The sequence below is a fragment of the Gallinula chloropus genome (genome assembly GCF_964237585.1).
Source record: "Gallinula chloropus genome assembly, chromosome: 12".
In the NCBI taxonomy this organism is placed as follows: Eukaryota; Metazoa; Chordata; class Aves; order Gruiformes; family Rallidae; genus Gallinula; species Gallinula chloropus.
This window is the reverse complement of record NC_140097.1, coordinates 87,435-110,438: the sequence shown is the minus strand read 5'-3', so window position 1 is coordinate 110,438 and position 23,004 is coordinate 87,435. Positions and strand designations below refer to the sequence as shown.

At 52.8% G+C, this 23,004-nt stretch overlaps 3 long non-coding RNA genes across 3 annotated transcripts; all 3 read left to right on the top strand.

Moving 5' to 3' along the window:
* Nucleotides 1-4,266: 4,266 nt before the first annotated feature.
* Nucleotides 4,267-6,860, top strand: LOC311196110. Its single transcript, XR_014617558.1, has 3 exons — nt 4,267-4,825; nt 5,596-5,692; nt 6,545-6,860. It is a non-coding gene; the product is annotated as an uncharacterized lncRNA (long non-coding RNA).
* A 5,339-nt stretch (nt 6,861-12,199) lies between these two features.
* Nucleotides 12,200-14,793, top strand: LOC311196088. The gene is made up of 3 exons (XR_014617555.1): nt 12,200-12,758; nt 13,529-13,625; nt 14,478-14,793. It is a non-coding gene; the product is annotated as an uncharacterized lncRNA (long non-coding RNA).
* A 4,571-nt stretch (nt 14,794-19,364) lies between these two features.
* Nucleotides 19,365-22,735, top strand: LOC311196140. The gene is made up of 3 exons (XR_014617562.1): nt 19,365-20,698; nt 21,469-21,565; nt 22,420-22,735. It is a non-coding gene; the product is annotated as an uncharacterized lncRNA (long non-coding RNA).
* Nucleotides 22,736-23,004: the final 269 nt, after the last annotated feature.

Sequence of the window (23,004 nt, the reverse complement as noted above, 5' to 3'; positions counted from 1 at the left end):
GTCCGGGGAACCCCCGAAGGCGATGGGACTCCCTCGGGGGGGCAGATTTTGGGAGGGGGCGCGCGGGGGGGGGGGGGGGGTCACTGTCATGTGCGGGGATTCGAACACGGGGTGAGGTCGCCCATCCGGGCGCTGACCGAGCTGGTACCTGCTTAGCTTCCCGGACGGGGAAGCTGTGAGGTCACCGGACGCTCCCTCCCGGAGAGGCGCCGGTACCCCCCCCCCCCCCCCCCCCCCCTCGCGGGATCGCTCGGTGCTGCCGCCTTGCGGACACGCAGCGGTACTGCGCCCGGGTGGCGCAGCGCACGGAAGCCGCAGCGTTCCGAAAGTTCCCTCCCGGTGAGGCGGGGTTTCCTTCGCCCGTCGCGGGGTCGGCCGGGGCACTGTCAGGTCCGGGGAACCCTCGAAGGTGATGGGACTCCCTCGGGGGGGGTCAGATTTTGGGAGGAGGCGCGCACGTGGCGGGGGCACTGTTAGGTGCGGGCATTCGAAGACGGGGGGAGGTCGCCCATCCGGGCGCTGACCGAACTGGTCCCTGCTTAGCTTCCCGAACGGGGCAGCTGTGCTGTGTAGCCCCTCCCCCAAGCTCGCGCCCCCAAACGTGGGCCCGGAAGCCCCCCGGCGGCCATTTTTCCGCCGTAGCCGCACGGAGATGGGCGCCGCCATGCCCGGAAGCCCCTCGGTCGCCATTTAACCGCCGGAGCCGTACGGAGATGGGCGCCGCCATGACCGGAAGTCCTCCGGCGGCCATTTTTCCGCCGGAGCCGCACTGGAATGTATCCCGGCATGCCCCGCTCCCTTGCGGGGGAGTATATCCCGGCATGCCCCGCTCCTTTCCGGGGCAGTATATCCCGGCATGCCCCGCTCCTTTCCGGGCAGTATAACCGCGGAGCTGCCACGAGGAGCCTGCCCGTGCTTTCCGGGGCGATGAGGGGGCCCGTCGGGATGCCGGCGCTCCCTCCCGGTGAGGCTCCGGTTCCGCCGCCCGTCGCGGGGTCGGCCGGGGCCGGGCGGTCGGCGGGTCGCGGCGCGAGTGGTCGCGGCGGGCCGGGGGTCGGTGCGGGGCGCGCGGGCGGCGAGGCGCCGCGCCTTCCACCCCCCCCCAGCCGCGGCCGGCCTTCTGCCGGCGCCGGTCCGTGCCGGGACGTGTCTCCGCGGCGTCCGGCGGGGTGTCTGGGCCGGGAGGGGGGGCTCCGCGCCGCGCGGGCAGTGCGCGGAGGGGGTCGCGGCGGGGGCTTGGGGGTGCGGCCGGGCCAGAGCTCCCGTTCCCCGAGCAGCCGGCACGGGAGACACGGGGCACCGAAGGGGCCGGCGGGGCGGGGCGCGACTGGACTCTTCCGGTCAGTCTGAGCGTGTCCGGGCCGCGGGGCTGGCAGGTTTGGGGGGATTTGGGGGTTTGCGTGGGTCTGTGTCTCTCTCTAGTTGCGGCTTGTGGGTTTTCTGTCTCGCGGGGCTGTTTTGGCAGAGGAGGGCTTAGGGCTTCTCTTGTGGCTGCTGTGGCGTTCAGTGGTTATCGGGGGTTCTTGTGGTGTCTGGGGTTTCCGGGTTTGCTGGTTTCTTCGGCTCGGTGGTTATTTTGCTCTGGTCTTTTGTTGGTTTTCTGGTTTGGGTTTCTTTTGTGGTTTTAATTGGGTTTTTGGGGGTTCCGTGGCTCGCGGGGTTTCTATAATTTTTTATGGTAAATGAAAATGGAGCACAGGTTCTGCTCTGCCTTTTGTTTCTTTGTCAGCCTTTGTTGCCCTTGTGAAACGTCCAAGCCCATTGGAGACATTACTGTTTGGCTTGCTATTTGAGCTTTCTTCTTGGATACCTTGTACCCATTAAGTCCCCAAAAGTTTAAGAGTTGGGTGGTTACCCATCCAGAACCTGTTGTCCTTCTTGTGAGTCTTGGTCCTTCCCAGCCCTCCACTGACCCCTGCCCTTTCTTACTACTCCTCTGATTTTTTTTTTCTTTCCCCTTGCCTGTACTTCTCTATTCTACTGTCCTGCTCCCTTTTCTTCTCTCCCTTTCTCTTTCTTCATCTCCCTCTCCCTTTTCTTTTTCTCTCTGTGCTTTTTTCCTGCTTTCTCTTCCTCCTTTTTTCGTCTTCCATCTCTGTCCTGCAGGCCACTGCAGTTACTTTCCTTTTCCATCTCTTTGTCGTGATCTGCACCTGTCTTGTTTTCTCCAAAAATTTCTCTAGCCTGTTGTCTGGTGTTCTTTTTTTTTTTTCATTCTATATCTCACTGTCCCAGGCAGCAAGCTGGCCCTTGAATATGCTTTATTCTCCATAAATGCAGGTGCTGTTGGCAGCAGTTCATGAAACGAGGGGCATCTCCAGCAGATCCTGTAGAAGACAGAGTTGCTGCCTGAGGAGAGCACGCCTCAAAGTGTGCATCGTCAGATTTGCGCTCGCTAGAGAGTATGGGACGAAGCTGGCATTGGCGTCCTGTCCAGCCAGTGTCAGGTGACACCCACTTTGCTGCGCACTGGTTACAGGAGGATCTAGAGTAATACAGATGTACTTCTCAGCGAAGGCAGCGAAGCAACACTTTCCTTTCAAACGGTGAGGCTGGTAAGGAAAGCGCAGTTTGTCTCTGACTGTCTCTATTCCCTTTGTCTCAGGGAGGCTGAATGAAAATGATGACTTCTTGACTGTGTTATCACACTGGGTGAGTAGGTGTGACATGCTGGAGCTGGATACTGAAGTTGAGTACGTGGTGGAATCGATGGATCTGTGTTTTCTGCATGGAGAAGGTAACCTGTCATTCGTTTATTTTTCTTAAAATGAAGCAAAGGACTAGGGAAGGTGGGTTCTTCTTCACAGCGCAGATTTTGATGACATTGTTGGAGTAGAAATCCATCCAAGGGTGGTCCTAAAGTTGGCAACATCAGTAGCATAACAAGAGAGTCTCATGGTTCCACTGTAAAGTGGAAGTACAGAAAGCTGTTCAGCTCGCAGAGTGCAGGCCTGTGTGACCTGGGAATCTACTGATGGACTCTGCCTTATGCGGTGAGATATTTTCGATCGAGCAGGGGGAGTCATCGTGACTTAACAATGTGGTAGCTACACTTGTGATGGGCTCCTGCAGTTTTATCAGCTCTCGGACCCCGGAAGGCCTTCATCCTCCCTCCGTCTCTAGGATGAAAAGGCAAAAAATGCCATATTGTGAGGATGATTGAGTACAATTTTCTGCCGCTCCATAAATAACTTTGATACTTAGTATATGTTAGGAGTGCTTGTGGGAGCTTCAGCCTCTTCTCGAAGCAGTCCCGTCTGTCTAAAGCGCGTGCTTTTAAAAACATCTGTGTGTTACATACATTAGGAACTAAAACTGCAGCTTGATTTTCCTCCTCTAGGGCTGATTTTTCATAATTGCTTCACCCCGGTAACAGAAACGGATAGGCCCTGTTTCGTCAGGGTCAGTCCTGACCTCGTTTAAATGCTGCTGCAAAGCTTCAGTGTTTCAGTTTGCAAGCTGTAAAAATACTTTGTTAAAGATAAGAGTGCTTCTTGGAACTTAAGTGGTAGAACCACCTTCTCAATGGTAGCTTTTGCTGGCTTGCTTTTGTGCAATGTACATCTTTGCCATTGTGATTTAGCGTGCCTGATTGGTTTAGCATACAGACATTGGCACCCGCTGAGTTGATAAACAGGTCTTTCTCACTGTGCCATTTTTCCACTTCCTTTAATTGTATCTTTTTCAGTCTGTAACCACAGTTAATGTCTTTTTTTTAAAAAAAAAGCACACTACAGCAGCTTGCTTTGTTCATGTGTTCAAAAGATGTTTGTGGTTGCTTTTCCCCCAGTTGTTGCTTGGTTTTTTTTCCTCTTTAAATGCTTTCTGAAAGGTAGAACTGCATTTCCTTGTAGGGTGCACTTAGACTTTTTCCATGTTATCGGAGTTGTAAGAACATGTCAGTTTCAACACAGAAAAAAGGTCCAGCTTTTGCCACGAGGCTTTTGCCATTAGGGTTTAGCCTAATGTTGCCGAGGAAGCTTTCTTTCTGCTTCCCTCTAAGCCTTACTGTAAAAAAGAAAAAAAGCTGTCATGGGAAAGCCGGTTAAATCGGGCTCGGACCCCAGATTGTCACCGGTTTAATGCAATGAAAGTGTCCTGACTGGACTGAAGCACCCTAAAACACTTTGCGTGCTGCAGCATAAGAATGCAGATGGCTTATCACGCAGTAACTTGGGGATCAGCACCGTTTGCTGCCACTGGCAGAGGCTTTTTTCTTATTCCTTCTGACTGACACGGCGATAGGAGGTGCCTGTTTTGTGGCAGTAGTGCAGCAGCACCATCTCTCGACCCTGCTGCCTCAGACATTGCTTAGCCTCACTGCATTTTGTTTCCTGGTTTTGCTCGGCAGGACAAGTCCTGTTTGGCTGTAATTGCAGGGTTAGAGTGTAATATGAGGAAAGGAGGGTGTTGGCTTAGGAATTTCTGTTCCGCTTGCCACAGTTTTGCCACCAGTATTGCAGTTGGCGAGGTGGCTGTCGGGCGTGGGAATCGCGGGGGTGAGTCTCAGTGTGGGGACAGGTTTGTTGCTGACGCTTCAGCTGTTGGGGTTTTTGAGTTGCTGATGTGTGTTTTCTCATTCTACAGAACCACCTTCATGTTGCGTTCCAGGGAGTGTACTGTGGATGTACAGGAAAGATCTTTCCTGGTGAGACTGTCTATAACCACCGAAGATGTTCGCCAGCTCTGCGCTGAGAAGTTCGAGGCGGACAAGCCGGCAGAGTGCAGCCCGTTTCTTGTTGTCGACGACACCTGGCAGCAGCTGACGGAGCATACCTGCCCTCGGGAAATGAAGGCTGAGTTGCACAGCTGTCCCCAACCCCAGGTCTTCCACTTTGTCTACAAATGTGTTAACAGAGATCTGTGTGGTGCCATTTGTCACAATGATGACTCCACGTTTTAAAAGCAGCAGCTCGTCGTTGGATTTCTGTTCCTCTTGTTAACGGCTGAAAACATCTTTGTTGGCTGGCATTCCTTAGGAGCCGAGACTGGTCTTAAACCAGGATTGCCCAGTAAAAATCCCTTAGCCACATCAGGCATAGCTTAGAAAACCCCATGTAAATCGTGCCCAGGGCCGGTTATGCAGACTATTCCACCAGCGTGTTTGAGCGAACAGCCACAAGACTCTGCTGCAGCATATCATATCGTGGCCCTCGGCAGGTTGTCTGCTGTGGTGTGCAAATGTCTTATTTTTTTTGCACCTGGCCTCTAGCCACATGTCATTTTGATTTATATACGTGTATGCTAGACAAGCATTGCAGTAAACTGGCTGGTGTTAGCTTGGGTTCGACTTGTCCCATTCAGGGCATCAGTTAACTCAGAATTACCTGGATGATTGATTGCATTCTTTCCTGTTTTTTTTTTTTTGTTTTGTTTTTTTTTTAATTACAGAAAATTGTGGGGGTTTATTATAGACATCTTGCAGCAGTTGCAGGTAGACTGTCAGGGTCGTCTTCTAAAAATATTTTTTCAGCTGTAAAGAATTCAGTAATTATGCATGTGATTTTAACATTCAATATACAAGAATAAGTCTCTTTCGGGTTTTGGCGTATTGCATTTAAGGTCTCTATGGTTTCTCCTCTTTTCCTGTTACAGGTGAGTTCTTGGGAGCTTGTGGTACCTGTAAGAAGGTCGTAGTATTGGCGCTGGTGATTTCATTGCCTTTATCTGAACTGGATGTACTGTTACCTGGGTTAGTGTTTCTATCCATTGGTTTAGACAGCCTTGTGGGTAGGAAGAGGAAGTTGAAAGAAAAGGATGTAGAGAAGGGGCAGAGAAAGAACGCAGAGAACCGAGTTTAGGATTAAAATGTGTTAGTCTGTCTGCTGGTGCAGGCTCCTCTCAGAAAATGAGCCAAGGAGGTTGGTAAGGTGTTTGTAGTTTTACTGATTTTTTTTTTTTTTTTTTCCTGGTTTTTGTGGCTATAGGGGTTGGGTGGGTTGGTTTTTTTACAGGGTCTGGGATTTGTGGGGTTAGTGTGGGCTTGTGATGTTTTTCTGTTGGTTTGTTTTTTTTAACTGGGGTTCTAAGGGGGGGTTTTGGTTCTCTGCCTTTTGAAGGCTTTGGGGTTCTGTGGGTTGCGGGTTTGGGGGAGGGCTAGGGGCTTCTGTGGTGTTTTGAGTTCCCGCAGCTTTTCTTGTGGGGTCTGGGGTTTGTGTGTGTCTTTAATGGGGGTTTGTGGCTTCTTTGGTTTTTGGGCTTTGTGGGGGTTTCTAGTTTGTGGGAATTCTTTGGGTATTTTGGTTTGGTAACGTGTAGGCTGAGAGGCTTTAGGAGGAAAGCCTGTTCTGAGCGTGGTGTTCTCCTTGTAACAGAAGCAGGGTCTCACTGTGGCATGCCAGCTGTCGTGGCTAACAAGGGAGCTTTTTTGTTTTGTGTTGTTATCAATATTACAAGAGTTCCACTTTGTAAAATGCTTTTGTGATGAGTTCAGGCTACGTCTTGCATCCATTGAAAGCAGTATTTACTGGGGCCGAGTCTTCCTGTTTGGAGCTGAGGAAGGAAGTATGGATTGAATAACAATGTATTGGTTTTTGACCTGCAGATGGTGGAAGAAAGTGAGGAAAGACTAACAGAAGAGCAGATTGAGTCACTTCTCCAGGCAGTCACCAGTCTTCTTCCAGGGGATCCAGAAGAACAGCCAAGAGACTTGGCAATGTTGGCTGAAGACGAAGGTGACCAAACCTTGGAGGCATCTCAGCCCAAAGCTGGCAACGGTTTCGACAGAGGAGAATCGGCTAACAATTTTCTGGGTTATACTTGGCAGCAGTTTACTGTTGTATTGGACATTGTTGTAAAATGCCTTAGAATTTTTATTATTCAGAGGTGATGAGGGAACCAGTTGTTTCCAAGAAAGCGTTGTTGTGGCATCTTTCCATCGATGGGGCTGGCAGCAGCTGAGTCAGGGCGGTTGGCTCTTTTTGGGGGACTATGGGGTCTTTACAGGGTCTCTTTTTGGTGGGGTCTAGGGCTTTTGGGGGGGGTTCTCTAAGGGGGGGTGTGGGGTTCTTTGAGGGGATCTTTATGGGGTCTCATTTTGGGGGGGATGTGAGGGGCTTGGGGGCGTCTTTAAGGAGTCTCAGGTTTTTTGGGGGGTGGTTAGGGTTCTTTATGGGGTCTGTTTGGGGGGTCTGGGTTTTTTGGGGGGTCTCTTTGTGGGCTTTGGGGAGTTGGGGGGCCCTAAGGGCCTTTTTAGGGGATCGTGGGGGGCTCTTTGGGGGGGTGTGTCTCTGAGGGGTTCTGGGGGGGTCTCTCTAGGGTCTATTTTTGGGGTGTTGGGGGTTCCTTCGGGGGTCTTCTAGGGGGTCAGGGGCCATGGTGGGGTTCGAGGGCTCTCAGAGGGGTCGCAGTAGGGTTGGGAGGGGGGTTGAATTCGCTGGAGGAGATGGGGGGTTGTTAATGAGCGCAGGTCAGCGGCAGAGGGGTAATTAGTGGGGCAGGGGGAGCCGAAAAGGGCCGAGCAGAGGCGGAGAGATACGAGCGGAGGCGGAGAGATACGAGCGGAGGCGGAGAGATACGAGCGGAGGCGGAGAGATACGAGCACTGGCGGAAAGGCCCGAGCACTGGCGGAAAGGCCCGAGCGGGGATTCGAACACGGGGGTCCTCGGTGCTGCCGCCTTGCGGACACGCAGCGGTACTGCGCCCGGGTGGCGCAGCGCACGGAAGCCGCCGCGTTCTGCTGCCTCCGTGCACACTCGCCGCGTTCCTGCGCGGGTGCGCGCAGAGCCCGCTGCGTGCGGACTGCGGCCGGGCGGCGCAGCGCGAGCGGCAGGGCGCTTTAACGAGGGACGCCGCCATTGCGGGGCGGCCGCTCCCTCCCGGTGAGGGGGGGGTTCCGCCGCCCGTCGCGGGGTCGGCCGGGGCACTGTGAGGTCACCGGACGCTCCCTCCCGGAGAGGCGCCGGTACCCCCCCCCCCCCCCCCCCCCCTCGCGGGATCGCTCGGTGCTGCCGCCTTGCGGACACGCAGCGGTACTGCGCCCGGGTGGCGCAGCGCACGGAAGCCGCAGCGTTCCGAAAGTTCCCTCCCGGTGAGGCGGGGTTTCCTTCGCCCGTCGCGGGGTCGGCCGGGGCACTGTCAGGTCCGGGGAACCCTCGAAGGTGATGGGACTCCCTCGGGGGGGGTCAGATTTTGGGAGGAGGGGCGCACGTGGCGGGGGCACTGTTAGGTGCGGGCATTCGAAGACGGGGGGAGGTCGCCCATCCGGGCGCTGACCGAACTGGTCCCTGCTTAGCTTCCCGAACGGGGCAGCTGTGCTGTGTAGCCCCCCCCCAAGCTCGCGCCCCCAAACGTGGGCCCGGAAGCCCCCCGGCGGCCATTTTTCCGTCGGAGCCGCACGGAGATGGGCGCCGCCATGCTCGGAAGCCCCCCGGCCGCCTTTTAACCGCCGCAGCCGCACGGAGATGGGCGCCGCCATGCCCGGAAGCCCCCCGGCGGCCATTTTTCCGCCGTAGCCGCACGGAGATGGGCGCCGCCATGCCCGGAAGCCCCCCGGCCGCCTTTTAACCGCCGAAGCCGCACGGAGATGGGCGCCGCCATGCCCGGAAGCCCCCCGGCGGCCATTTTTCCGCCGGAGCCGCACGGAGATGGGCGCCGCCATGCCCGTAAGCCCCTCGGTCGCCATTTAACCGCCGGAGCCGTACGGAGATGGGCGCCGCCATGCCCGGAAGTCCTCCGGCGGCCATTTTTCCGCCGGAGCCGCACTGTAATGTTTCCCGGCATGCCCCGCTCCCTTGCGGGGGAGTATATCCCGGCATGCCCCGCTCCTTTCCGGGGCAGTATATCCCGGCATGCCCCGCTCCTTTCCGGGCAGTATAACCGCGGAGCTGCCACGAGGAGCCTGCCCGTGCTTTCCGGGGCGATGAGGGGGCCCGTCGGGATGCCGGCGCTCCCTCCCGGTGAGGCTCCGGTTCCGCCGCCCGTCGCGGGGTCGGCCGGGGCCGGGCGGTCGGCGGGTCGCGGCGCGAGTGGTCGCGGCGGGCCGGGGGTCGGTGCGGGGCGCGCGGGCGGCGAGGCGCCGCGCCTTCCACCCCCCCCCAGCCGCGGCCGGCCTTCTGCCGGCGCCGGTCCGTGCCGGGACGTGTCTCCGCGGCGTCCGGCGGGGTGTCTGGGCCGGGAGGGGGGGCTCCGCGCCGCGCGGGCAGTGCGCGGAGGGGGTCGCGGCGGGGGCTTGGGGGTGCGGCCGGGCCAGAGCTCCCGTTCCCCGAGCAGCCGGCACGGGAGACACGGGGCACCGAAGGGGCCGGCGGGGCGGGGCGCGACTGGACTCTTCCGGTCAGTCTGAGCGTGTCCGGGCCGCGGGGCTGGCAGGTTTGGGGGGATTTGGGGGTTTGCGTGGGTCTGTGTCTCTCTCTAGTTGCGGCTTGTGGGTTTTCTGTCTCGCGGGGCTGTTTTGGCAGAGGAGGGCTTAGGGCTTCTCTTGTGGCTGCTGTGGCGTTCAGTGGTTATCGGGGGTTCTTGTGGTGTCTGGGGTTTCCGGGTTTGCTGGTTTCTTCGGCTCGGTGGTTATTTTGCTCTGGTCTTTTGTTGGTTTTCTGGTTTGGGTTTCTTTTGTGGTTTTAATTGGGTTTTTGGGGGTTCCGTGGCTCGCGGGGTTTCTATAATTTTTTATGGTAAATGAAAATGGAGCACAGGTTCTGCTCTGCCTTTTGTTTCTTTGTCAGCCTTTGTTGCCCTTGTGAAACGTCCAAGCCCATTGGAGACATTACTGTTTGGCTTGCTATTTGAGCTTTCTTCTTGGATACCTTGTACCCATTAAGTCCCCAAAAGTTTAAGAGTTGGGTGGTTACCCATCCAGAACCTGTTGTCCTTCTTGTGAGTCTTGGTCCTTCCCAGCCCTCCACTGACCCCTGCCCTTTCTTACTACTCCTCTGATTTTTTTTTTCTTTCCCCTTGCCTGTACTTCTCTATTCTACTGTCCTGCTCCCTTTTCTTCTCTCCCTTTCTCTTTCTTCATCTCCCTCTCCCTTTTCTTTTTCTCTCTGTGCTTTTTTCCTGCTTTCTCTTCCTCCTTTTTTCGTCTTCCATCTCTGTCCTGCAGGCCACTGCAGTTACTTTCCTTTTCCATCTCTTTGTCGTGATCTGCACCTGTCTTGTTTTCTCCAAAAATTTCTCTAGCCTGTTGTCTGGTGTTCTTTTTTTTTTTTCATTCTATATCTCACTGTCCCAGGCAGCAAGCTGGCCCTTGAATATGCTTTATTCTCCATAAATGCAGGTGCTGTTGGCAGCAGTTCATGAAACGAGGGGCATCTCCAGCAGATCCTGTAGAAGACAGAGTTGCTGCCTGAGGAGAGCACGCCTCAAAGTGTGCATCGTCAGATTTGCGCTCGCTAGAGAGTATGGGACGAAGCTGGCATTGGCGTCCTGTCCAGCCAGTGTCAGGTGACACCCACTTTGCTGCGCACTGGTTACAGGAGGATCTAGAGTAATACAGATGTACTTCTCAGCGAAGGCAGCGAAGCAACACTTTCCTTTCAAACGGTGAGGCTGGTAAGGAAAGCGCAGTTTGTCTCTGACTGTCTCTATTCCCTTTGTCTCAGGGAGGCTGAATGAAAATGATGACTTCTTGACTGTGTTATCACACTGGGTGAGTAGGTGTGACATGCTGGAGCTGGATACTGAAGTTGAGTACGTGGTGGAATCGATGGATCTGTGTTTTCTGCATGGAGAAGGTAACCTGTCATTCGTTTATTTTTCTTAAAATGAAGCAAAGGACTAGGGAAGGTGGGTTCTTCTTCACAGCGCAGATTTTGATGACATTGTTGGAGTAGAAATCCATCCAAGGGTGGTCCTAAAGTTGGCAACATCAGTAGCATAACAAGAGAGTCTCATGGTTCCACTGTAAAGTGGAAGTACAGAAAGCTGTTCAGCTCGCAGAGTGCAGGCCTGTGTGACCTGGGAATCTACTGATGGACTCTGCCTTATGCGGTGAGATATTTTCGATCGAGCAGGGGGAGTCATCGTGACTTAACAATGTGGTAGCTACACTTGTGATGGGCTCCTGCAGTTTTATCAGCTCTCGGACCCCGGAAGGCCTTCATCCTCCCTCCGTCTCTAGGATGAAAAGGCAAAAAATGCCATATTGTGAGGATGATTGAGTACAATTTTCTGCCGCTCCATAAATAACTTTGATACTTAGTATATGTTAGGAGTGCTTGTGGGAGCTTCAGCCTCTTCTCGAAGCAGTCCCGTCTGTCTAAAGCGCGTGCTTTTAAAAACATCTGTGTGTTACATACATTAGGAACTAAAACTGCAGCTTGATTTTCCTCCTCTAGGGCTGATTTTTCATAATTGCTTCACCCCGGTAACAGAAACGGATAGGCCCTGTTTCGTCAGGGTCAGTCCTGACCTCGTTTAAATGCTGCTGCAAAGCTTCAGTGTTTCAGTTTGCAAGCTGTAAAAATACTTTGTTAAAGATAAGAGTGCTTCTTGGAACTTAAGTGGTAGAACCACCTTCTCAATGGTAGCTTTTGCTGGCTTGCTTTTGTGCAATGTACATCTTTGCCATTGTGATTTAGCGTGCCTGATTGGTTTAGCATACAGACATTGGCACCCGCTGAGTTGATAAACAGGTCTTTCTCACTGTGCCATTTTTCCACTTCCTTTAATTGTATCTTTTTCAGTCTGTAACCACAGTTAATGTCTTTTTTTTAAAAAAAAAGCACACTACAGCAGCTTGCTTTGTTCATGTGTTCAAAAGATGTTTGTGGTTGCTTTTCCCCCAGTTGTTGCTTGGTTTTTTTTCCTCTTTAAATGCTTTCTGAAAGGTAGAACTGCATTTCCTTGTAGGGTGCACTTAGACTTTTTCCATGTTATCGGAGTTGTAAGAACATGTCAGTTTCAACACAGAAAAAAGGTCCAGCTTTTGCCACGAGGCTTTTGCCATTAGGGTTTAGCCTAATGTTGCCGAGGAAGCTTTCTTTCTGCTTCCCTCTAAGCCTTACTGTAAAAAAGAAAAAAAGCTGTCATGGGAAAGCCGGTTAAATCGGGCTCGGACCCCAGATTGTCACCGGTTTAATGCAATGAAAGTGTCCTGACTGGACTGAAGCACCCTAAAACACTTTGCGTGCTGCAGCATAAGAATGCAGATGGCTTATCACGCAGTAACTTGGGGATCAGCACCGTTTGCTGCCACTGGCAGAGGCTTTTTTCTTATTCCTTCTGACTGACACGGCGATAGGAGGTGCCTGTTTTGTGGCAGTAGTGCAGCAGCACCATCTCTCGACCCTGCTGCCTCAGACATTGCTTAGCCTCACTGCATTTTGTTTCCTGGTTTTGCTCGGCAGGACAAGTCCTGTTTGGCTGTAATTGCAGGGTTAGAGTGTAATATGAGGAAAGGAGGGTGTTGGCTTAGGAATTTCTGTTCCGCTTGCCACAGTTTTGCCACCAGTATTGCAGTTGGCGAGGTGGCTGTCGGGCGTGGGAATCGCGGGGGTGAGTCTCAGTGTGGGGACAGGTTTGTTGCTGACGCTTCAGCTGTTGGGGTTTTTGAGTTGCTGATGTGTGTTTTCTCATTCTACAGAACCACCTTCATGTTGCGTTCCAGGGAGTGTACTGTGGATGTACAGGAAAGATCTTTCCTGGTGAGACTGTCTATAACCACCGAAGATGTTCGCCAGCTCTGCGCTGAGAAGTTCGAGGCGGACAAGCCGGCAGAGTGCAGCCCGTTTCTTGTTGTCGACGACACCTGGCAGCAGCTGACGGAGCATACCTGCCCTCGGGAAATGAAGGCTGAGTTGCACAGCTGTCCCCAACCCCAGGTCTTCCACTTTGTCTACAAATGTGTTAACAGAGATCTGTGTGGTGCCATTTGTCACAATGATGACTCCACGTTTTAAAAGCAGCAGCTCGTCGTTGGATTTCTGTTCCTCTTGTTAACGGCTGAAAACATCTTTGTTGGCTGGCATTCCTTAGGAGCCGAGACTGGTCTTAAACCAGGATTGCCCAGTAAAAATCCCTTAGCCACATCAGGCATAGCTTAGAAAACCCCATGTAAATCGTGCCCAGGGCCGGTTATGCAGACTATTCCACCAGCGTGTTTGAGCGAACAGCCACAAGACTCTGCTGCAGCATATCATATCGTGGCCCTCGGCAGGTTGTCTGCTGTGGTGTGCAAATGTCTTATTTTTTTTGCACCTGGCCTCTAGCCACATGTCATTTTGATTTATATACGTGTATGCTAGACAAGCATTGCAGTAAACTGGCTGGTGTTAGCTTGGGTTCGACTTGTCCCATTCAGGGCATCAGTTAACTCAGAATTACCTGGATGATTGATTGCATTCTTTCCTGTTTTTTTTTTTTTGTTTTGTTTTTTTTTTAATTACAGAAAATTGTGGGGGTTTATTATAGACATCTTGCAGCAGTTGCAGGTAGACTGTCAGGGTCGTCTTCTAAAAATATTTTTTCAGCTGTAAAGAATTCAGTAATTATGCATGTGATTTTAACATTCAATATACAAGAATAAGTCTCTTTCGGGTTTTGGCGTATTGCATTTAAGGTCTCTATGGTTTCTCCTCTTTTCCTGTTACAGGTGAGTTCTTGGGAGCTTGTGGTACCTGTAAGAAGGTCGTAGTATTGGCGCTGGTGATTTCATTGCCTTTATCTGAACTGGATGTACTGTTACCTGGGTTAGTGTTTCTATCCATTGGTTTAGACAGCCTTGTGGGTAGGAAGAGGAAGTTGAAAGAAAAGGATGTAGAGAAGGGGCAGAGAAAGAACGCAGAGAACCGAGTTTAGGATTAAAATGTGTTAGTCTGTCTGCTGGTGCAGGCTCCTCTCAGAAAATGAGCCAAGGAGGTTGGTAAGGTGTTTGTAGTTTTACTGATTTTTTTTTTTTTTTTTTCCTGGTTTTTGTGGCTATAGGGGTTGGGTGGGTTGGTTTTTTTACAGGGTCTGGGATTTGTGGGGTTAGTGTGGGCTTGTGATGTTTTTCTGTTGGTTTGTTTTTTTTAACTGGGGTTCTAAGGGGGGGTTTTGGTTCTCTGCCTTTTGAAGGCTTTGGGGTTCTGTGGGTTGCGGGTTTGGGGGAGGGCTAGGGGCTTCTGTGGTGTTTTGAGTTCCCGCAGCTTTTCTTGTGGGGTCTGGGGTTTGTGTGTGTCTTTAATGGGGGTTTGTGGCTTCTTTGGTTTTTGGGCTTTGTGGGGGTTTCTAGTTTGTGGGAATTCTTTGGGTATTTTGGTTTGGTTTTTCTTAGGCTGAGAGGCTTTAGGAGGAAAGCCTGTTCTGAGCGTGGTGTTCTCCTTGTAACAGAAGCAGGGTCTCACTGTGGCATGCCAGCTGTCGTGGCTAACAAGGGAGCTTTTTTGTTTTGTGTTGTTATCAATATTACAAGAGTTCCACTTTGTAAAATGCTTTTGTGATGAGTTCAGGCTACGTCTTGCATCCATTGAAAGCAGTATTTACTGGGGCCGAGTCTTCCTGTTTGGAGCTGAGGAAGGAAGTATGGATTGAATAACAATGTATTGGTTTTTGACCTGCAGATGGTGGAAGAAAGTGAGGAAAGACTAACAGAAGAGCAGATTGAGTCACTTCTCCAGGCAGTCACCAGTCTTCTTCCAGGGGATCCAGAAGAACAGCCAAGAGACTTGGCAATGTTGGCTGAAGACGAAGGTGACCAAACCTTGGAGGCATCTCAGCCCAAAGCTGGCAACGGTTTCGACAGAGGAGAATCGGCTAACAATTTTCTGGGTTATACTTGGCAGCAGTTTACTGTTGTATTGGACATTGTTGTAAAATGCCTTAGAATTTTTATTATTCAGAGGTGATGAGGGAACCAGTTGTTTCCAAGAAAGCGTTGTTGTGGCATCTTTCCATCGATGGGGCTGGCAGCAGCTGAGTCAGGGCGGTTGGCTCTTTTTGGGGGACTATGGGGTCTTTACAGGGTCTCTTTTTGGTGGGGTCTAGGGCTTTTGGGGGGGGTTCTCTAAGGGGGGGTGTGGGGTTCTTTGAGGGGATCTTTATGGGGTCTCATTTTGGGGGGGATGTGAGGGGCTTGGGGGCGTCTTTAAGGAGTCTCAGGTTTTTTGGGGGGTGGTTAGGGTTCTTTATGGGGTCTGTTTGGGGGGTCTGGGTTTTTTGGGGGGTCTCTTTGTGGGCTTTGGGGAGTTGGGGGGCCCTAAGGGCCTTTTTAGGGGATCGTGGGGGGCTCTTTGGGGGGGTGTGTCTCTGAGGGGTTCTGGGGGGGTCTCTCTAGGGTCTATTTTTGGGGTGTTGGGGGTTCCTTCGGGGGTCTTCTAGGGGGTCAGGGGCCATGGTGGGGTTCGAGGGCTCTCAGAGGGGTCGCAGTAGGGTTGGGAGGGGGGTTGAATTCGCTGGAGGAGATGGGGGGTTGTTAATGAGCGCAGGTCAGCGGCAGAGGGGTAATTAGTGGGGCAGGGGGAGCCGAAAAGGGCCGAGCAGAGGCGGAGAGATACGAGCGGAGGCGGAGAGATACGAGCGGAGGCGGAGAGATACGAGCGGAGGCGGAGAGATACGAGCACTGGCGGAAAGGCCCGAGCACTGGCGGAAAGGCCCGAGCGGGGATTCGAACACGGGGGTCCTCGGTGCTGCCGCCTTGCGGACACGCAGCGGTACTGCGCCCGGGTGGCGCAGCGCACGGAAGCCGCCGCGTTCTGCTGCCTCCGTGCACACTCGCCGCGTTCCTGCGCGGGTGCGCGCAGAGCCCGCTGCGTGCGGACTGCGGCCGGGCGGCGCAGCGCGAGCGGCAGGGCGCTTTAACGAGGGACGCCGCCATTGCGGGGCGGCCGCTCCCTCCCGGTGAGGGGGGGGTTCCGCCGCCCGTCGCGGGGTCGGCCGGGGCACTGTGAGGTCACCGGACGCTCCCTCCCGGAGAGGCGCCGGTACCCCCCCCCCCCCCCCCCCCCCTCGCGGGATCGCTCGGTGCTGCCGCCTTGCGGACACGCAGCGGTACTGCGCCCGGGTGGCGCAGCGCACGGAAGCCGCAGCGTTCCGAAAGTTCCCTCCCGGTGAGGCGGGGTTTCCTTCGCCCGTCGCGGGGTCGGCCGGGGCACTGTCAGGTCCGGGGAACCCTCGAAGGTGATGGGACTCCCTCGGGGGGGGTCAGATTTTGGGAGGAGGGGCGCACGTGGCGGGGGCACTGTTAGGTGCGGGCATTCGAAGACGGGGGGAGGTCGCCCATCCGGGCGCTGACCGAACTGGTCCCTGCTTAGCTTCCCGAACGGGGCAGCTGTGCTGTGTAGCCCCCCCCCAAGCTCGCGCCCCCAAACGTGGGCCCGGAAGCCCCCCGGCGGCCATTTTTCCGTCGGAGCCGCACGGAGATGGGCGCCGCCATGCTCGGAAGCCCCCCGGCCGCCTTTTAACCGCCGCAGCCGCACGGAGATGGGCGCCGCCATGCCCGGAAGCCCCCCGGCGGCCATTTTTCCGCCGTAGCCGCACGGAGATGGGCGCCGCCATGCCCGGAAGCCCCCCGGCCGCCTTTTAACCGCCGAAGCCGCACGGAGATGGGCGCCGCCATGCCCGGAAGCCCCCCGGCGGCCATTTTTCCGCCGGAGCCGCACGGAGATGGGCGCCGCCATGCCCGTAAGCCCCTCGGTCGCCATTTAACCGCCGGAGCCGTACGGAGATGGGCGCCGCCATGCCCGGAAGTCCTCCGGCGGCCATTTTTCCGCCGGAGCCGCACTGTAATGTTTCCCGGCATGCCCCGCTCCCTTGCGGGGGAGTATATCCCGGCATGCCCCGCTCCTTTCCGGGGCAGTATATCCCGGCATGCCCCGCTCCTTTCCGGGCAGTATAACCGCGGAGCTGCCACGAGGAGCCTGGCCGTGCTTTCCGGGGCGATGAGGGGGCCCGTCGGGATGCCGGCGCTCCCTCCCGGTGAGGCTCCGGTTCCGCCGCCCGTCGCGGGGTCGGCCGGGGCCGGGCGGTCGGCGGGTCGCGGCGCGAGTGGTCGCGGCGGGCCGGGGGTCGGTGCGGGGCGCGCGGGCGGCGAGGCGCCGCGCCTTCCACCCCCCCCCAGCCGCGGCCGGCCTTCTGCCGGCGCCGGTCCGTGCCGGGACGTGTCTCCGCGGCGTCCGGCGGGGTGTCTGGGCCGGGAGGGGGGGCTCCGCGCCGCGCGGGCAGTGCGCGGAGGGGGTCGCGGCGGGGGCTTGGGGGTGCGGCCGGGCCAGAGCTCCCGTTCCCCGAGCAGCCGGCACGGGAGACACGGGGCACCGAAGGGGCCGGCGGGGCGGGGCGCGACTGGACTCTTCCGGTCAGTCTGAGCGTGTCCGGGCCGCGGGGCTGGCAGGTTTGGGGGGATTTGGGGGTTTGCGTGGGTCTGTGTCTCTCTCTAGTTGCGGCTTGTGGGTTTTCTGTCTCGCGGGGCTGTTTTGGCAGAGGAGGGCTTAGGGCTTCTCTTGTGGCTGCTGTGGCGTTCAGTGGTTATCGGGGGTTCTTGTGGTGTCTGGGGTTTCCGGGTTTGCTGGTTTCTTCGGCTCGGTGGTTATTTTGCTCTGGTCTTTTGTTGGTTTTCTGGTTTGGGTTTCTTTTGTGGTTTTAATTGGGTTTTTGGGGGTTCCGTGGCTCGCAGGGTTTCTATAATTTTTTTATGGTAAATGAAAATGGAGCACAGGTTCTGCTCTGCCTTTTGTTTCCTTGTCAGCCTTTGTTGCCCTTGTGAAATGTCCAAGCCCATTGGAGACATTACTGTTTGGCTTGCTATTTGAGCTTTCTTCTTGGATACCTTGTACCCATTAAGTCCCCAAAAGTTTAAGAGTTGGGTGGTTACCCATCCAGAACCTGTTGTCCTTCTTGTGAGTCTTGGTCCTTCCCAGCCCTCCACTGACCCCTGCCCTTTCTTACTACTCCTCTGATTTTTTTTTTTTTTTCCCCTTGCCTGTACTTCTCTATTCTACTGTCCTGCTCCCTTTTCTTCTCTCCCTTTCCCTTTCTTCATCTCCCTCTCCCTTTTCTTTTTCTCTCTGTGCTTTTTTCCTGCTTTCTCTTCCTCCTTTTTTCGTCTTCCATCTCTGTCCTGCAGGCCACTGCAGTTACTTTCCTTTTCCATCTCTTTGTCGTGATCTGCACCTGTCTTGTTTTCTCCAACAATTTCTCTAGCCTGTTGTCTGGTGTTCTTTTTTTTTTTTTTTTCATTCTATATCTCACTGTCCCAGGCAGCAAGCTGGCCCTTGAATATGCTTTATTCTCCATAAATGCAGGTGCTGTTGGCAGCAGTTCATGAAACGAGGGGCATCTCCAGCAGATCCTGCAGAAGACAGAGTTGCTGCCTGAGGAGAGCACGCCTCAAAGTGTGCATCGTCAGATTTGCGCTCGCTAGAGAGTATGGGACGAAGCTGGCATTGGCGTCCTGTCCAGCCAGTGTCAGGTGACACCCACTTTGCTGCGCACTGGTTACAGGAGGATCTAGAGTAATACAGATGTACTTCTCAGCGAAGGCAGCGAAGCAACACTTTCCTTTCAAACGGTGAGGCTGGTAAGGAAAGCGCAGTTTGTCTCTGACTGTCTCTATTCCCTTTGTCTCAGGGAGGCTGAATGAAAATGATGACTTCTTGACTGTGTTATCACACTGGGTGAGTAGGTGTGACATGCTGGAGCTGGATACTGAAGTTGAGTACGTGGTGGAATCGATGGATCTGTGTTTTCTGCATGGAGAAGGTAACCTGTCATTCGTTTATTTTTCTTAAAATGAAGCAAAGGACTAGGGAAGGTGGGCTCTTCTTTACAGCGCAGATTTTGATGACATTGTTGGAGTAGAAATCCATCCAAGGGTGGTCCTAAAGTTGGCAACATCAGTAGCATAACAAGAGAGTCTCATGGTTCCACTGTAAAGTGGAAGTACAGAAAGCTGTTCAGCTCGCAGAGTGCAGGCCTGTGTGACCTGGGAATCTACTGATGGACTCTGCCTTATGAGGTGAGATATTTTCGATCGAGCAGGGGGAGTCATCGTGACTTAACAATGTGGTAGCTACACTTGTGATGGGCTCCTGCAGTTTTATCAGCTATCGGACCCCGGAAGGCCTTCATCCTCCCTCCGTCTCTAGGATGAAAAGGCAAAAAATGCCATATTGTGAGGATGATTGAGTACAATTTTCTGCCGCTCCATGAATAACTTTGATACTTAGTATATGTTAGGAGTGCTTGTGGGAGCTTCAGCCTCTTCTCGAAGCAGTCCCGTCTGTCTAAAGCGCGTGCTTTTAAAAACATCTGTGTGTTACATACATTAGGAACTAAAACTGCAGCTTGATTTTCCTCCTCTAGGGCTGATTTTTCATAATTGCTTCACACCGGTAACAGAAACGGATAGGCCCTGTTTCGTCAGGGTCAGTCCTGACCTCGTTTAAATGCTGCTGCAAAGCTTCAGTGTTTCAGTTTGCAAGCTGTAAAAATACTTTGTTAAAGATAAGAGTGCTTCTTGGAACTTAAGTGGTAGAACCACCTTCTCAATGGTAGCTTTTGCTGGCTTGCTTTTGTGCAATGTACATCTTTGCCATTGTGATTTAGCGTGCCTGATTGGTTTAGCATACAGACATTGGCACCCGCTGAGTTGATAAACAGGTCTTTCTCACTGTGCCATTTTTCCACTTCCTTTAATTGTATCTTTTTCAGTCTGTAACCACAGTTAATGTCTTTTTTTTTTTAAAAAAAGCACACTACAGCAGCTTGCTTTGTTCATGTGTTCAAAAGATGTTTGTGGTTGCTTTTCCCCCAGTTGTTGCTTGGTTTTTTTTCCTCTTTAAATGCTTTCTGAAAGGTAGAACTGCATTTCCTTGTAGGGTGCACTTAGACTTTTTCCATGTTATCGGAGTTGTAAGAACATGTCAGTTTCAACACAGAAAAAAGGTCCAGCTTTTGCCACGAGGCTTTTGCCATTAGGGTTTAGCCTAATGTTGCCGAGGAAGCTTTCTTTCTGCTTCCCTCTAAGCCTTACTGTAAAAAAGAAAAAAAGCTGTCATGGGAAAGCCGGTTAAATCGGGCTCGGACCCCAGATGGTCACCGGTTTAATGCAATGAAAGTGTCCTGACTGGACTGAAGCACCCTAAAACACTTTGCGTGCTGCAGCATAAGAATGCAGATGGCTTATCACGCAGTAACTTGGGGATCAGCACCGTTTGCTGCCACTGGCAGAGGCTTTTTTCTTATTCCTTCTGACTGACACGGCGATAGGAGGTGCCTGTTTTGTGGCAGTAGTGCAGCAGCACCATCTCTCGACCCTGCTGCCTCAGACATTGCTTAGCCTCACTGCATTTTGTTTCCTGGTTTTGCTCGGCAGGACAAGTCCTGTTTGGCTGTAATTGCAGGGTTAGAGTGTAATATGAGGAAAGGAGGGTGTTGGCTTAGGAATTTCTGTTCCGCTTGCCACAGTTTTGCCACCAGTATTGCAGTTGGCGAGGTGGCTGTCGGGCGTGGGAATCGCGGGGGTGAGTCTCAGTGTGGGGACAGGTTTGTTGCTGACGCTTCAGCTGTTGGGGTTTTTGAGTTGCTGATGTGTGTTTTCTCATTCTACAGAACCACCTTCATGTTGCGTTCCAGGGAGCGTACTGTGGATGTACAGGAAAGATCTTTCCTGGTGAGACTGTCTATAACCACCGAAGATGTTCGCCAGCTCTGCGCTGAGAAGTTCGAGGTGGACAAGCCGGCAGAGTGCAGCCCGTTTCTTGTTGTCGACGACACCTGGCAGCAGCTGACGGAGCATACCTGCCCTCGGGAAATGAAGGCTGAGTTGCACAGCTGTCCCCAACCCCAGGTCTTCCACTTTGTCTACAAATGTGTTAACAGAGATCTGTGTGGTGCCATTTGTCACAATGATGACTCCACGTTTTAAAAGCAGCAGCTCGTCGTTGGATTTCTGTTCCTCTTGTTAACGGCTGAAAACATCTTTGTTGGCTGGCATTCCTTAGGAGCCGAGACTGGTCTTAAACCAGGATTGCCCAGTAAAAATCCCTTAGCCACATCAGGCATAGCTTAGAAAACCCCATGTAAATCGTGCCCAGGGCCGGTTATGCAGACTATTCCACCAGCGTGTTTGAGCGAACAGCCACAAGACTCTGCTGCAGCATATCATATCGTGGCCCTCGGCAGGTTGTCTGCTGTGGTGTGCAAATGTCTTATTTTTTTTGCACCTGGCCTCTAGCCACATGTCATTTTGATTTATATACGTGTATGCTAGACAAGCATTGCAGTAAACTGGCTGGTGTTAGCTTGGGTTCGACTTGTCCCATTCAGGGCATCAGTTAACTCAGAATTACCTGGATGATTGATTGCATTCTTTCCTGTTTTTTTTTTTTTGTTTTGTTTTTTTTTTAATTACAGAAAATTGTGGGGGTTTATTATAGACATCTTGCAGCAGTTGCAGGTAGACTGTCAGGGTCGTCTTCTAAAAATATTTTTTCAGCTGTAAAGAATTCAGTAATTATGCATGTGATTTTAACATTCAATATACAAGAATAAGTCTCTTTCGGGTTTTGGCGTATTGCATTTAAGGTCTCTATGGTTTCTCCTCTTTTCCTGTTACAGGTGAGTTCTTGGGAGCTTGTGGTACCTGTAAGAAGGTCGTAGTATTGGCGCTGGTGATTTCATTGCCTTTATCTGAACTGGATGTACTGTTACCTGGGTTAGTGTTTCTATCCATTGGTTTAGACAGCCTTGTGGGTAGGAAGAGGAAGTTGAAAGAAAAGGATGTAGAGAAGGGGCAGAGAAAGAACGCAGAGAACCGAGTTTAGGATTAAAATGTGTTAGTCTGTCTGCTGGTGCAGGCTCCTCTCAGAAAATGAGCCAAGGAGGTTGGTAAGGTGTTTGTAGTTTTACTGATTTTTTTTTTTTTTTTTTTTCCTGGTTTTTGTGGCTATAGGGGTTGGGTGGGTTGGTTTTTTTACAGGGTCTGGGATTTGTGGGGTTAGTGTGGGCTTGTGAGGTTTTTCTGTTGGTTTGTTTTTTTTAACTGGGGTTCTAAGGGGGGGTTTTGGTTCTCTGCCTTTTGAAGGCTTTGGGGTTCTGTGGGTTGCGGGTTTGGGGGAGGGCTAGGGGCTTCTGTGGTGTTTTGAGTTCCCGCAGCTTTTCTTGTGGGGTCTGGGGTTTGTGTGTGTCTTTAATGGGGGTTTGTGGCTTCTTTGGTTTTTGGGCTTTGTGGGGGTTTCTAGTTTGTGGGAATTCTTTGGGTATTTTGGTTTGGTTTTTCTTAGGCTGAGAGGCTTTAGGAGGAAAGCCTGTTCTGAGCGTGGTGTTCTCCTTGTAACAGAAGCAGGGTCTCACTGTGGCATGCCAGCTGTCGTGGCTAACAAGGGAGCTTTTTTGTTTTGTGTTGTTATCAATATTACAAGAGTTCCACTTTGTAAAATGCTTTTGTGATGAGTTCAGGCTACGTCTTGCATCCATTGAAAGCAGTATTTACTGGGGCCGAGTCTTCCTGTTTGGAGCTGAGGAAGGAAGTATGGATTGAATAACAATGTATTGGTTTTTGACCTGCAGATGGTGGAAGAAAGTGAGGAAAGACTAACAGAAGAGCAGATTGAGTCACTTCTCCAGGCAGTCACCAGTCTTCTTCCAGGGGATCCAGAAGAACAGCCAAGAGACTTGGCAATGTTGGCTGAAGACGAAGGTGACCAAACCTTGGAGGCATCTCAGCCCAAAGCTGGCAACGGTTTCGACAGAGGAGAATCGGCTAACAATTTTCTGGGTTATACTTGGCAGCAGTTTACTGTTGTATTGGACATTGTTGTAAAATGCCTTAGAATTTTTATTATTCAGAGGTGATGAGGGAACCAGTTGTTTCCAAGAAAGCGTTGTTGTGGCATCTTTCCATCGATGGGGCTGGCAGCAGCTGAGTCAGGGCGGTTGGCTCTTTTTGGGGGACTATGGGGTCTTTACAGGGTCTCTTTTTGGTGGGGTCTAGGGCTTTTGGGGGGGGTTCTCTAAGGGGGGGTGTGGGGTTCTTTGAGGGGATCTTTATGGGGTCTCATTTTGGGGGGGATGTGAGGGGCTTGGGGGCGTCTTTAAGGAGTCTCAGGTTTTTTGGGGGGTGGTTAGGGTTCTTTATGGGGTCTGTTTGGGGGG